The following is a 13,400-nucleotide window of genomic DNA, read 5'->3' as shown; positions in this document are numbered from 1 at the left end:
GACATAACTAAAACTCCGGGCGTTTAAACCAAAATCACACAGAACTAGGGAGTACCTTGCTCCGATACCAATTGAAAGTGCATTATATCGACTAGAGGGGGGTGAATAGGCGATTTTTATGAATTCTTTACTGAGGAATTTGCTGGTGAGGAAATTCCTTTATGAAGAACTACTTGCAGCGGAATAAGTACTCGGAAGTAAACATAACAGAACACAAGCATAGTCATCATGATGAATTGAAGACAAGCACAGAGTACAGAAAGCGTAAACACAGGATACCACATGATAACACAGGATGAAGACGGGCAGACTGAAGAAATTGAACTGAGGAAATTGAGAAAGTCTTCAGTCAAAGTCTTCAAACAGATATGAACAAGCAAACAACACATTTATGAGGAAATGGAAGAGTTGAGGAAATAGAACCAGTAATCTTGGTGAAGACAATGATTTGGTAGACCAGTTCCAACTGTTGTCTCAGTTGTACGTCAGGTTGGAGCGGCTAGGTATTTAAACCTGAGGACACACAGTCCCGGACACACAGTCCTCACCGTATTCTCCTAGAGCTAAGGTCACACAGACCTCGCCCAATCACTCATGGTAAGTCTTCAGGTGACTTCCAAACCTTCACAGACTAGGTCACTCGGCGATCCACAATTCCTCTTGGATGCTCTAGACCATGACGCCTAACCGTTTGGAAGAAGCACAATCTTCAAAGGTAACAAGCGTCGGATCCACGCAGGATAAATCTCTTCAGTGATGCTCGATCACTTTGGGTTTGAAGGTGTTTGGGTTTGGGTTTTGGGTTTTCCTCACTTGATGATTTTCGTTCAAAGTCCTCGGAGGATGGGATGCTCTCAAATGACAAGTGTCAGTTTCTCTCGGAGCAGCCAACCAGCTAGTGGTTGTAGGGGGCGGCTATTTATAGCCTAGGGAGTAGCCCGACGTGATAAGACATAAATGCCCTTGTCTGATATGACTGTTAGGTGGTAGGATATTTTGGGACAGCTGGCGCGTAGAACAGCAACGGTCGGAATTTTGACTATCAAATTCCTCAGGGCTATCATGTTCCTCACTGTGTAAGCATTCCGCACTGGCAAATTCCTAACTCCTCAGTTAGAACAAATTTCTCAGCGACCAGAAGAACTCGTCTCTGTCATGAAGAAATTGACTGAACTGTATGAGATTTCCAATGGCTTCACTCGAAGGGATTGGTAGGTGTAGGATTTTGAGTTGAGCATCACATGGAAATTTTTCCTTAGTATTTCCTCGACCCCCTTTAACAGTACGGTGTTTCCTATGGCTCAAGAAAGAGAAAATGAAACTATGAGAACAAAAGTCTTCACGCTTCATGTTCCTCGAATGAATTCCAAGTCTTCAAGGTCACACCAATTTCTTCACTTTCAAAGTCTTCAGAAAGTCTTTAGAAATCCAAAGTCTTCAGTCGAAGAACTTCATTTTTAGGGGTCGACTTTCTCTGTAAATATCAAACTCCTCATAGACTTATAGACCTGTGTACACTCACAAACGCATCAGTCCCTTAACCTATAAGTCTTCAATAGACCAAAATCACTAAGGGGCACTAGATGCACTTACAGGTACAAAGGGTTCGGTGGTTCTAAATATTACAACAATTATCAAGGTGAAGGCAGCGCGACTCGCGCGCCAATAATATGCATGTTATTTATGTAACATGGACTTAGATACTAGCTCGGAAATAAACAACTAAATAAGTAGAGGAACAATATGAGAGTTGTGAAGTTGCAATCTAAAGGGCCACTACCGGGACACATTCTAGAGTGCGAACTCGGGATATTTGAAATATGCATACACGGTATCACCTACATCTGGCATGGCAAGCCAGGTGATACTTTGAATCTACTCACAAGCTCACAACAACCAAAGAAGACGACAATACAAAGATACAACATGCACATGCACATGATCATGACAGGTTAATGCATCTTGATCGTACTGTACTTGTATCCAAACCATTGCAATGAGGCAAGGCAACAAAGTAAGGTCAACAAATATGTAGAACGGTCATCATAGCTCAGATCTGGGACAACACCGTATAAACTTAATTGCTGCCTAAAATGACCAGAAATACTCAACACAAGAACTGAGGGCAGTGCGGAAAGAAGAACGTAGCAGCTGACGGCCAAAAATTCATATCACATGGCATGGGAGCAGCTTTGAGATAAAATAAAGACAGTTGTTGCCCAGACAACTGAAAAACAGCTCGGACCATGGGAGAAGTGCCAAAATAAGAAGCTGACTAGTCAGGCATTGTCGCAGACACCACAGTCATGGGGCATGAAAAAAAAGTCGAACAAAAGTTCATTGTGATGGTATGAATGTTTACTTAATTTCTCATGAATCGTTGTTATTATGTATATCCAGCTATTTCAACTTACTAGCCGATCACTCTGTGATCGTCTCAACTTACCATTGGATCAAGCCGTGATCAATTAATATACTTTCATGGCATTATCACCATGTGATCTTCATACTTTCATTTCTTGATCACCCCATGCTCAACACAAGTTCTTGTGGCATGTTAGTTAACTTATTAAGATGTGAGTTTGCATTATCATTGACATAGACCACATAGTGTGACTTAGCATGAACTGTGTCCAATACCATGGACACGGTTATTCAAATCGATTACTCACACTATGGACATAACTAAAAAAAGTATCTACCATATGACACTTTTACTGTATCATCGACATCCCCCTAGGGTCATGTCATGGTGGAGATAAACTGGGTCCGTGGCACCCTATGGCACGACCACCCCATTGCACAACTATCCCACCCGGGATTTAACAATAAATTCTAAGCTCAAACTTATCGACCCAGACTCTCGTGATTAGATTGTAGTAGCACACGCGCGCGCCTAACCTTTCCAATATGTTGACACCAATAAGGGGTACATGAATAGAATAAGCTAGGGCCTTCCCATAGAAAGCAAAGGCGGTCACACTTATTGAGTTTGGTTTGGTGGCACTATGACTTGACCAAGCCAATGAAGGAGTTTATTAAACAAGTTCATTTACATTTAGTTGGCAAGTTCGGGATCAAAGTATGTAAAGCAACCAGCTACCGGAAACCATGACCTTCTCCATTAATCCAGTCAAAAATATTGTGCGAGGAGATGAGGCCGGGTGACCATGGTTGGTTACAATTTTATTTGATCTCCGGTGTCGCTTATTAGCAAAGTTTATTTCTGTTATAAACATTCTTTCATTTCATCAAATGCTTTCTGATCTAAATCATAGCCATCATATGTATAACTAGATAATACCCCGTGTTTTGCTGCGGTAATATATAGCATTGTGTATGGATAGGATTTCTAGAGCAAAAGATAATGAAATCATTAAAAATATATTTATTTGATCTTTTGGTGGAATGATATTAAAAGTTTAAAAAAGTGTACCGCCATAGTTTGATCAATTTTTCTCATAATAAGTCTGGATAGTATAAGTTGAGCAAAAACAAAGAACTTCAGGATAATTTGAGATCCTTTTGTGGTGCTAATGCATCCAAATAGTAATTAGCTTGCATTGCGCAGTTTGATCCATTTTTGACATGAAGAATAAACAAAGGTATGAGAAATGGCATTGATTCTTACTATGACAACACACAAACTCCATTTTTATTGCCTCTTGTTTAAGAGGTTGCCAGGCAGACATAGAACAATAACACAGAAGGACAATCAGAACGGGTCATGTTTGATCCTCTTAGGAAGGACATACATTTATGCTCAGGTTGTAATTAATTACATCAGAACAATCAAATAGTGATATTCGAACTACAAAAAGGGCTATTCGTTACTAAGATCTAAATTAAACATTTTGATTGAATATTTGGCAAGACGCTAGTTAATCAGATGCTTACATTTATCAAGTGAAGCTTTAGGTTAACACAGATAATATCCAAGTGCTTAGCTTAGAGAAGATTATTTTATTGTAACTACACATGCATGCTTACTAAACAGTTCCTATTCTAGTATAGATAAAAAAATGATAGCATCTACCTACAAACCAGAAACACATCATCACCCTGATTTGTCATCACATTAGTATATCCAAGGGAGGAGTATGCTCGAGATCGAAACTTCTTTCTTCACTGCAATAGGACACCGATAACTCAAGTTGTCGTCACGAAGAGCATTTAGCTGCACAAACACATCTAGGGGAGAAGTATGCTAGAGAAGCTGCATTCCTCCACTTCAATATGACATCAATGTAACTCAAGGCGAGCATGTACAATTATCTTCAATCCCAGAGAGAATTCAAGTATGTTTACGAGAGTCCCTTCATATTTTGTTTCATTTATATGCAAGTAGATGAATAAAACCCGGTAGTAGGGGAAGAACACAAATGTCAATCAATTTTTTTATCATTCGGGTGTTAAATGGATCCCATGTTGTTCACAGTAGAATACTACTCCGTCTGTTTTTATTTACTCTCCATATTAGGCTTGACTGAAGTCAAACTTCATAAAATTTGACCAAATCTATAGAAAAAATATAAACATTTAGAATAACAAATCTATATGATGTGAAAGTGTATTCAATAATGAATCTAAAGGTATTGATTTATTATTGTATATGTTAATATTTCTATCTATAAAATTTGTCAAACTTTATAATGTTTGACTGTGACCAAATCTAATATGCGGAGTAAATAAAAATGGAGGGAGTACTACCAGGGAACAACATACCTGAAAATGAACTTGAATATGCTCTGATCATACAAAATAACCAGGGAAAAGGATTAAAATACCAATACAATCTGTACTAAACTAACATGAGAGAGAGAGGCGAATATGCAGAATGGTAGTTGAGCATAGTTGGTAGTATGGAACATGATTGTGTTATTTGTACTAAACTGATATGACAGGTAGAGAGGCCTACCAAATTTGCTGCAATGGAGGAGACGGCTGGAGATGAACAAAGCTTCCTATAACATATAAATTAGAGATTCCAACCAAGCTAACTCAAAAACTGGTTCAAATCTAAGGAGATGAAGAAAGGAAGGAGAACCCCCCCCCCCCCACCTCTGGTTGAGGTGACGTTGGAGGAGGATGTCAGCGGTGACAAATGTGCCTCGCTGGGTACCAGATTCGATGTCGGGGCGCTAGTCTTGGGCCTGTGGAGCCTACAACTTAATGCTGGCGAGGTCCGCCGATCCACCGTGATGCAGCCACCGGCCAGATCGGTGAGCACCCCAACACCACTTCGCGTTTCCGGCCTCTGGATCCATGGCATGATGTGCACAGGGAGTGGATGTTGCAGCGCAGTTATCTACTGGGGTTTGCAATGGTGGCAATCACTGGGCTCCCGATCAGCAGCACGCGGGTCTTCGGTGGATGGCCTGCGAAGGCTTGGCTAGCAGTGGCGCCGTATGGAATGGCAGTTCCATCATCTTTGTGAGTGGCTTGTTATAGTTGAGGCGAACATTTAACTGATTGAGGGAAGACAAACCAAATCATTGAAAGAAGACGCGATGCTTCTAGCTAGAAGAAAAATCATCAATGCATTTGGATTTGTTTGGATGAGTGAACCTAGGAGACGACGAGGGGGAAATAATGGAGCAGATGAACAAACCTGGCGTGCGTGTCGTTGAGTTGATAACGCCTCGGTGGAAATAAAATAAAATATCTGTTGCTAATTTTAATTTGCTGAAGTGGCTGACCTACGTATGCGCGGGGGAAGCCGGCCCACCAGACTTTAGACACGGGAAAGCGGGGACTATCAGTGTCAAAACCGGCGGATCTCGGGTAGGGGGTCCCGATCTGTGCGTCTAAGGCTAATGGTAACAGGAGGCAAGGGACACAATGTTTTACCCAGGTTCGGGCCCTCTCGATGGAGGTAAAACCCTACTTCCTGCTTGATTGATCTTGATGATATGAGTATTACAAGAGTTGATCTTCCACGAGATCGTAGAGGCTAAACCCTAGAAGCTAGCCTATGATGATTATCATTGTTCTTGTCCGACGGACTAAGCCCTCCGGTTTATATAGACACCGGAGGAGGCTAGGGTTACACAGAGTTGGTTACAAAGAAGGAGATCTAATATCCGAATCGCCAAGCTTGTATTCCACGCAAAGGAGAGTCCCATCTGGACACGAGACAAAGTCTTGAGTCTTGTATCTTCACAGTCCAACAGTCCGGACAAAGTATATAGTCCAGCTGTCCGGATACCCCCTAATCCAGGACTCCCTCAGTAGCCCCTGAACCAGGCTTCATTGACGATGAGTCCGGCGTGCAGTTTGTCTTCGGCATTGCAAGGCGGGTTCCTTCTCCGGATATTCCAACGTAAGTCTCGAACACTTAAATCGTGTCCGGATCGGCAAGACAATTTTCACATGCCATTGTAGAGAGAACGATTATTCCACAAATATAATCTGCTGACAACTTTAGATAATGTGCCATCACACCATGGTCGAGTCATTATTCGAACCGTTTTCCCACAACCAGCCACCGCACATATTGTGAGGCGGCTTCCTTGGCACGTCTTGTCGAAGCAGAGATCATGTCCCCTTATCACGGGATTCTCATCAATACGGGTACGGGTAACCCCACCACGCCATCAATCGTGGCGCTTGGGAAATAAGCAATTTTCAACGGGCAAGTGGGGAGGCGCATCATTTTCGTCGCCTCTATAAAGGGATAAGGATCACCCATTTTTTTACCCACGCCTTCTTCCTCCTTTGCTTATCCATTCTCGCACCCTCGAGCTCCAGCGCCCTAGTTCATACCTCCTCCGCACAGCCAAACATGTCTGGAGCGGGAGGCAAGTGGGTGGCCTCCACCGTCAAGGAGGAGAACATTGCAAAGCTCCGGGCAGCCGGATACTTGGCCGCAGACATTGCGCACCGGCTCCCGGACGCAGGGCAGATCATTCCGACTCCGGGACCCCACGAGAGGGTCGTGTTCCTCGCACATTTCATCCGCGGACTGGGATTTCCACTTCATCCCTTTGTCCGCGGGCTCATGTTTTACTATGGGCTGGACTTCCATGGTCTAGCCCCAAGTTTCGTCCTCAATATCTCGGCGTTTATCGTCATGTGCGAGGCCTTCCTCCGCATCAAGCCCCACTTCGGCCTGTGGCTACAAATCTTCTACGTGAAGCCGAAGATCGTGAGCGGCTAGCAAGCGGAGTGCGGAGGCGCCATGGTGGGTAGGATGCCCAATGTTACCTGGCTTGACGGCTCCTTCACGGAGACCGTGAAAGGGTGGCAATCGGGGTGGTTCTACATCACCGAGCCACGCGACGCCAACTGGGCGGCGGCCCCCGAATTCTGATCCGAAATTCCCATGCGGCTCACTTCCTAGGAAAAGAAGGGTCTGGCCTGGGGCGAACCTGCGGAGCTGACATGACTTCAGAACTGCATTAAAAATATGATGGAAAAGAAGATCAAACTTGTCAACGTGGTCCAGGTCATGCTCTTCCGCCAAATCCTTCTGTGCCAAAGACGGGCATTCATCTGTGGGAGCTCGATCTGGCCGAACACCAGACACTTCAAGAGCTTTACGGAATGACACACAAGGACGCATGGAAGGTGCTGTTCAAGGCCTCCGAAATACCTCCTCCCACATCCGAGGACTGCAGACTCCACGTCACACGGCTCCCCCATCCGGTGAGTTTTCTGACCATCACCAGATGTACCCTTCCCAGCATACTCATGGGAGGATTTGAAGTTATCGTGTGTATTTAATCAGGATTATGTGGTGACGGCGGAGCGGATTGACTATCCGGCTCCACTGCCGGAAGATCCAGCAACCGCTCTCTTGACGGAGATGCTAGTCCCGACGCCTTACAAGGTGTCGGAAAAGAGGGCCAAAAAGAAGGCCACGGGGACCAGGAAGGGTCTCCGGCGTAAGGTCACACCGGACGCCTCGTCCGAAGACGATGAGGCACGCTCCTCCCACGAAGGGGAGGAGGAGAAGAAAAGGGCCGCCCCATCCGGGGAGGCCGAAGGGTCTAAGAGGGCGGCCCTGGGGACCAGGAAGGGTCCCCGACGCAAGGCCGTCATAGAATCATCGTCCGAGGACGATGAGGCAGATTCCTCCCACGGAGGCGGGGGGAAACACGAAGGGATTCCGCCTCCCCACATTGGGGAGGAGAAGAAAAGGAAAGCTGCCCCGCAGGGGGAGGCTAGGACGCCAAAGAAGGGAAAGGCGTCCCTTCCGGATCACTCCACCACGACCGCTTACAGCGAGGAGGAGTGGCTGCCCAGGGGAAAGCCCCTGGTGAGATCGTAAGTATCCGCACTCTGTAATACTTTAGTGCGACTTAGCTTCACAGTTTGTTATAATGCCGAACACGTATATGCAGTCTAGCCAGGGCTCATCCCGAGGTATCCTCTTCGGATGGGTCTCTGAGTGATTCGGCGACGAATTCGCTCCCAACGGCCACCTCCCCTCGGCCCGCGGATGACATAGAGGTGTGGTCCCAAAGGGTACCAGAGCAGGGGGAGGCGGCTCTGGAGATGCCCCAAGGCGAAATTCCAGACGTCGGGCACATGGGGAGTAAGATCCCCACAAATTATGCTGATGAGAGCCGCAGCAAGTTGGGCTCCCGGACGGACACTGTACTAGAACCTCCGAAGGTTCCAGATTCGGGAAGGCAGCCCCTCGCTAAGGAGGGCGAGCCGGCCGTGCCGATGACTTCCGTTGTGCCAGAGGCATCGGATAGTCTGCTGGAAGTGCTTCGCGGCGCTTCCATGGATGAAGAGCACCGTACTCTTATGAGTGCGGTGATTCAGAAGGTTCGGTCCGCCAAAAGCGGATTGACCGAAGCCTGCACCAGCCTCCTGACAGGCTTTGAGGTAAGTAATCAAAAGTGTGAGAAATTATCACCCAATAGATAGTAGCCCCTGATACTCTGTTTGGTGTTCGGAAAGAAAAGCCAAACGGAGGGTCAACTCTAAATCGCAGGAGTCTAACAGTATGTGTCTATGTGAATAAGCAGGCAGTGCTGCTTGCCGTTGCTGCCCGCACATCAGAGGTCATCGGACTCAAACGGGACCTGGAGCAGGCCGAAGAGGAGCTCAGCCTCACGAAGAGGCAGCTCGAAGAGAACAAAGGTGAGTGATACCATGTTCACATATCATATAGAGGAGAAAAAATTGGTGACGCTAACAAAAAGCGTCATGATTTTGTAATAGGGGCCACGACCGAAGTGGCGGCCCTGAAGAAAGCGGTATCCGAGGCCGAAGACAAGGCGGCCACGGAGCGCATTGAGCGTGAAAAGCAAGATGCTAGGGTGGGCGAGGTACAGAAAGAGCTCTAGGAGCTCGGAAGAAGTTCGAGTCCTTGGAGCATGACTTCAAGACGAAAGAGTATGAGCTTGCGAAGGCCCTTTTGAGCACGAAAGACGCCAAGGCCGAAACCCAAAAGGCTCAGCAGGAAATCCAGGCGGCCAAGAAGATAGCGGCGGGTAAGGCATTCATTATGCAAAGCAAGCATGTGGAGGAAACATTTCTTTTACTTACCCGAATTCGGAGCTCTCCAAGGGCATTCGCAGATCTGCCATGCAGCATATCGGATGCCATGGAGTTCTACCGTGCCAAAGAGGGGAGCTCAACGGAGAAGCTGTTCTGGTCCTAGTATGTTGGAGCCGAACACCCAATGCTTCTGAGTGACCAACTGAAGCAATTGGTTGAACTCCACAGGGCGACCGAAGTGGCCATGAAGGATTTCATAGTCCGGATGTGGCCTGGTGAGCCCCTGCCCGCCAGTTACTTCGGCCTTATAAAGCGGATGGTAAATGCCTGTCTGTGGCTTGAAGTTATCAAGCGATCCGTTTGCATTGAGGGTGCCCGCCGGGCCTTTGCCCGTGCGAAGATGCATTGGGCCAAGCTGGATGTAGAGAAGCTGGTGAAGGATGAACCGCCTGATGTCAAGGCGCATCGCTACCCCGATAAATATTATGATGGCATTATGAAAGGCGCTCGCCTCGTGGCCGATGAATGTACCAAGGACACAATCTTTGAGTGAATGTACTCATGTCGTCTTTGTAATATTAAAACGAATTTGTTTGCGCTATATGGTGCTTTGTTAATTTAAAATATTACCTTATGTGCGACTGTTTATAAAATTCTAAAAGTAGGCCAGTCGTCGGCTTCCGCCCCCACGTAACTAGTACCGGGGTGTTCATGGAAAACCCAGACACTCTTTATCCAAATTTTGGTCCTTGAAGGAGGTGTTTGGCGCAGCGAACAAGGCAATCGGACTATGCGGCTTTATAACTCTCACTTAGCCATAAAAGTCTACAATTTTAAATTTCGGCGAAGCCCCTAGAATTCAGAAAGCCGAATTGGGGCGCTATACACGCCTAAATCGGACAAGGACGATTCCTCGCCTGAAGCGGAAAAAATCTTTAAGGATTTAAGACCTCTCAAATAGCGACCAGCTCTCTCCACATCATGACAGTCAATTTTCGGCTTTCTCTAATGAGGTGCTCGTCCGGAAGAACCGGGACACAATCGCAGTAGTTCTCCCTGCGCTACCTTAGCCGATATAACGGAACATAATGTACCAAAACAAGGGAGCCGGGCAAACCCAACTATTGACCCAAACATGATTCGGAGCTGATGCATATAATGCTATAAGTTCGGGGTGCCGCACTGTTGAAAGTGTTCGGACTTATCTTGACGTATTATGGGGCACCGTAAAAAGCCCCTAGCAAACTGAACGTACCAAAAATGTACGGATTCAATATTAAATAAACATTTTTAGGGAAAATGTGAAGATAGGAATAATAAGCTGGCGCTATATATTATTTCCCATTGATAAATAATACGTCCAAGCGTATGTGTACAATTTAAGGCATTAAGCAAAAGCAAATAGGACTATTTGACATGTCCTATCCAAGGGTGGGTCGCATGCGGGTATGTAAAACAGGTATAACGATTATTGATAGATACCACCTGGGTATTCCCTGTGTGCGCAAAGCCTTTTGCCTCCTTGTTTTTCTCTCCTGTGATAAGCCCGATGATCTGGTCTGCTGAGGGGGCTGCCTGAAAGTAGGGTCCTGAAAGAGAAAGAAGGTTATTTAAAGTATGTGGCGGTCGAACCGCACTGTGGACTGCGTCACCGTTGCGCATCCGCCTATGCCCATGGTATTTTGAGTGTGTAATTGTGTACGCGCGGCACAAATGCTGCCTGAATGGGGCTAGGGTGGAGGCCAGATTGCTAGTTGCGCTCTTGGCGTGCCTGGCGATCCTGTTGTAGGGTACTCCAGATTCGCTTGACGGTGTTCGGGGTTGTTGTCGCCGGATTGGTGGTTTGCCGGAGAAGGCTGCTTTGTACTTCTGCCGCGAGGGCCGCAGTGTGCTCTTCTGTATGGAGAGAGCGGTCTGTGTTTCCATTGACTCTTATAACCCCGCGAGGTCCTGGCATCTTGAGCTTGAGGTATGCGTAGTGTGGTACCGCATTGAATCGAGCGAATGCGGTTCGTCCAAGCAGTGCATGATAGCCACTACGAAAAGGGACGATGTCGAAGATTAACTCCTCGCTTCGGAAGTTATCCGGGGATCTGAAGACCACTTCCAGTATTATGGAGCCCGTACAACGGGCCTCTACTCCTGGAATTACACCTTTGAAGGTGATTTTGGTGGGCTTGATCCTTGAAGGATCGAAGCCCATTTTGCGCATTGTGTCCTGATAAAGCAGGTTCAGGCTACTGCCCTTGTCCTTGTTCTCGGCATTTATTTTGCCGGCCTGTTTGAACACCCAGCAATCTCTGTTAGTGTGGTTTGCTGGCTTATCAGGGGTGCCGTGAATTTGGCACGAGCGATCAAGTATGTGGTCCAGACTGGACGATCCCTGATTGTTTCTTTTGAACGGCTTTTTCCGCTGACCGGATTTTGAGCCACTAAATCCGGCGTTCACTGCCGTGTCTTCAGTGTTGTCGCCATTGTTCCGACGCTTGTGTCTGTTGCGCTGTGGCTTGCCGTTACTATCGCGGACGTCTGAAGTGCCAGAGGATCTAGGCGCGGTGCTACTGCGAGCCAACCAGTTGTCCTCGCCCGCGCAGAAGTGGGTCATGAGTGTCGTGAGGGCCGCCATGGACTTCGGTTTTTCTTGGCCGAGGTGTCGGGCGAGCCACTCCTCGCGGATATTATGCTTAAAGGCCGCCAAGGCTTCGGTGTCCGGATAGTCAACAATTTGGTTCTTTTTAGTTAGGAACCGAGTCCAGAATTTCCTGGCTGACTCTCCGGGCTTTTGGGTAATGTGACTCAAGTCGTCAGCATCCGGTGGTCGCACGTAGGTGCCTTGGAAGTTGTCTAGGAACGCGTCCTCCAGGTTTTCCCAACTGCTGATGGAATTTGCCGACAGGCTATTCAGCCAGTGTCGGGCCGGTCCTTTGAGTTTAAGGGGAAGATACTTGATGGCATGTAGATCGTCACCGCGGGCCATGTGAATGTGGAGAAGGAAATCTTCGATCCATATTGCGGGGTCTGTTGTGCCATCGTATGATTCGATGTTTACAGTTTTAAACCCTTCTGGGAATTCGTGATCCATTACTTCGTCTGTGAAGCAGAGGGGGTGTGCGGCGCCTCTATGCCGGACTATGTTGCTACGCAGTTCGAATAAGTCTAGTCGGCTATGTTCGGCCCGGCCGGACTTGCTGATAGTGTATCCGGCATGAAGATCCTCGTCACATGTTGGGGCGCACCCCCGCGATCCGTAGATCGATCTTGGCTGTCCTGCCTTGTTTTCGAGTATGTCTCGCAGGTCATGCCTATTACCCTGGGCCATAGTGTATTGGTGTGGGGGTGCGGGCTGGTATTCGGGCTGATACGCCGTTTTATCCCGGCCACTAGGTGGCCGGTCAGCCTCATCATGTGCTGGTAGTATAGGCTCCTCCTCGAGTTGAGGTAGCAACTTGTGCTTTGCGTAACCTTTGGTGTGGCGCTCGAGTCCATATTCCTCGGCTGCCAGGACTTCAGTCCATCTGTCTGTGAGCAGATCTTGATCAGCTTGGAGCTGCTGCTGCTTCTTTTTCAAGCTCCTCGCAGTGGCCATAAGCCGGCGCTTGAAGTGCTCCTGCTCTACGGGATCCTCAGGCACGCCGAATTCATCGTCATCGAGGCTCACCTCATCTTCAGAGGGGGGCATGTAGTTGTCCTCCTCTGGGTATCCGTCCGTTGCCTGTTCGTCTGGGCTGACCTGCCCGTCTTCATGTTCGGCCTGCTCAAAGGCAGGCTGATCGGGGTTGTATTCATCTTCGGCACCATCCAGATTGTTTTCGTCTCCTGTGCCGGTATTGCTGTGGCGGGGCTTGGCGCGGCGCCGATGACGCCCATGCTTTGCCTTCTTACTTGAGGGATTATCCTCCATTGCCTCATCGCCATTGGTTTCTTTTGGCGTGTCCAACATATAT

The sequence above is a fragment of the Triticum dicoccoides genome, chromosome 6B, assembly GCF_002162155.2.
Source record: "Triticum dicoccoides isolate Atlit2015 ecotype Zavitan chromosome 6B, WEW_v2.0, whole genome shotgun sequence".
Lineage (NCBI taxonomy): Eukaryota > Viridiplantae > Streptophyta > Magnoliopsida > Poales > Poaceae > Triticum > Triticum dicoccoides.
Note: the sequence above shows the minus strand (reverse complement) of the source record.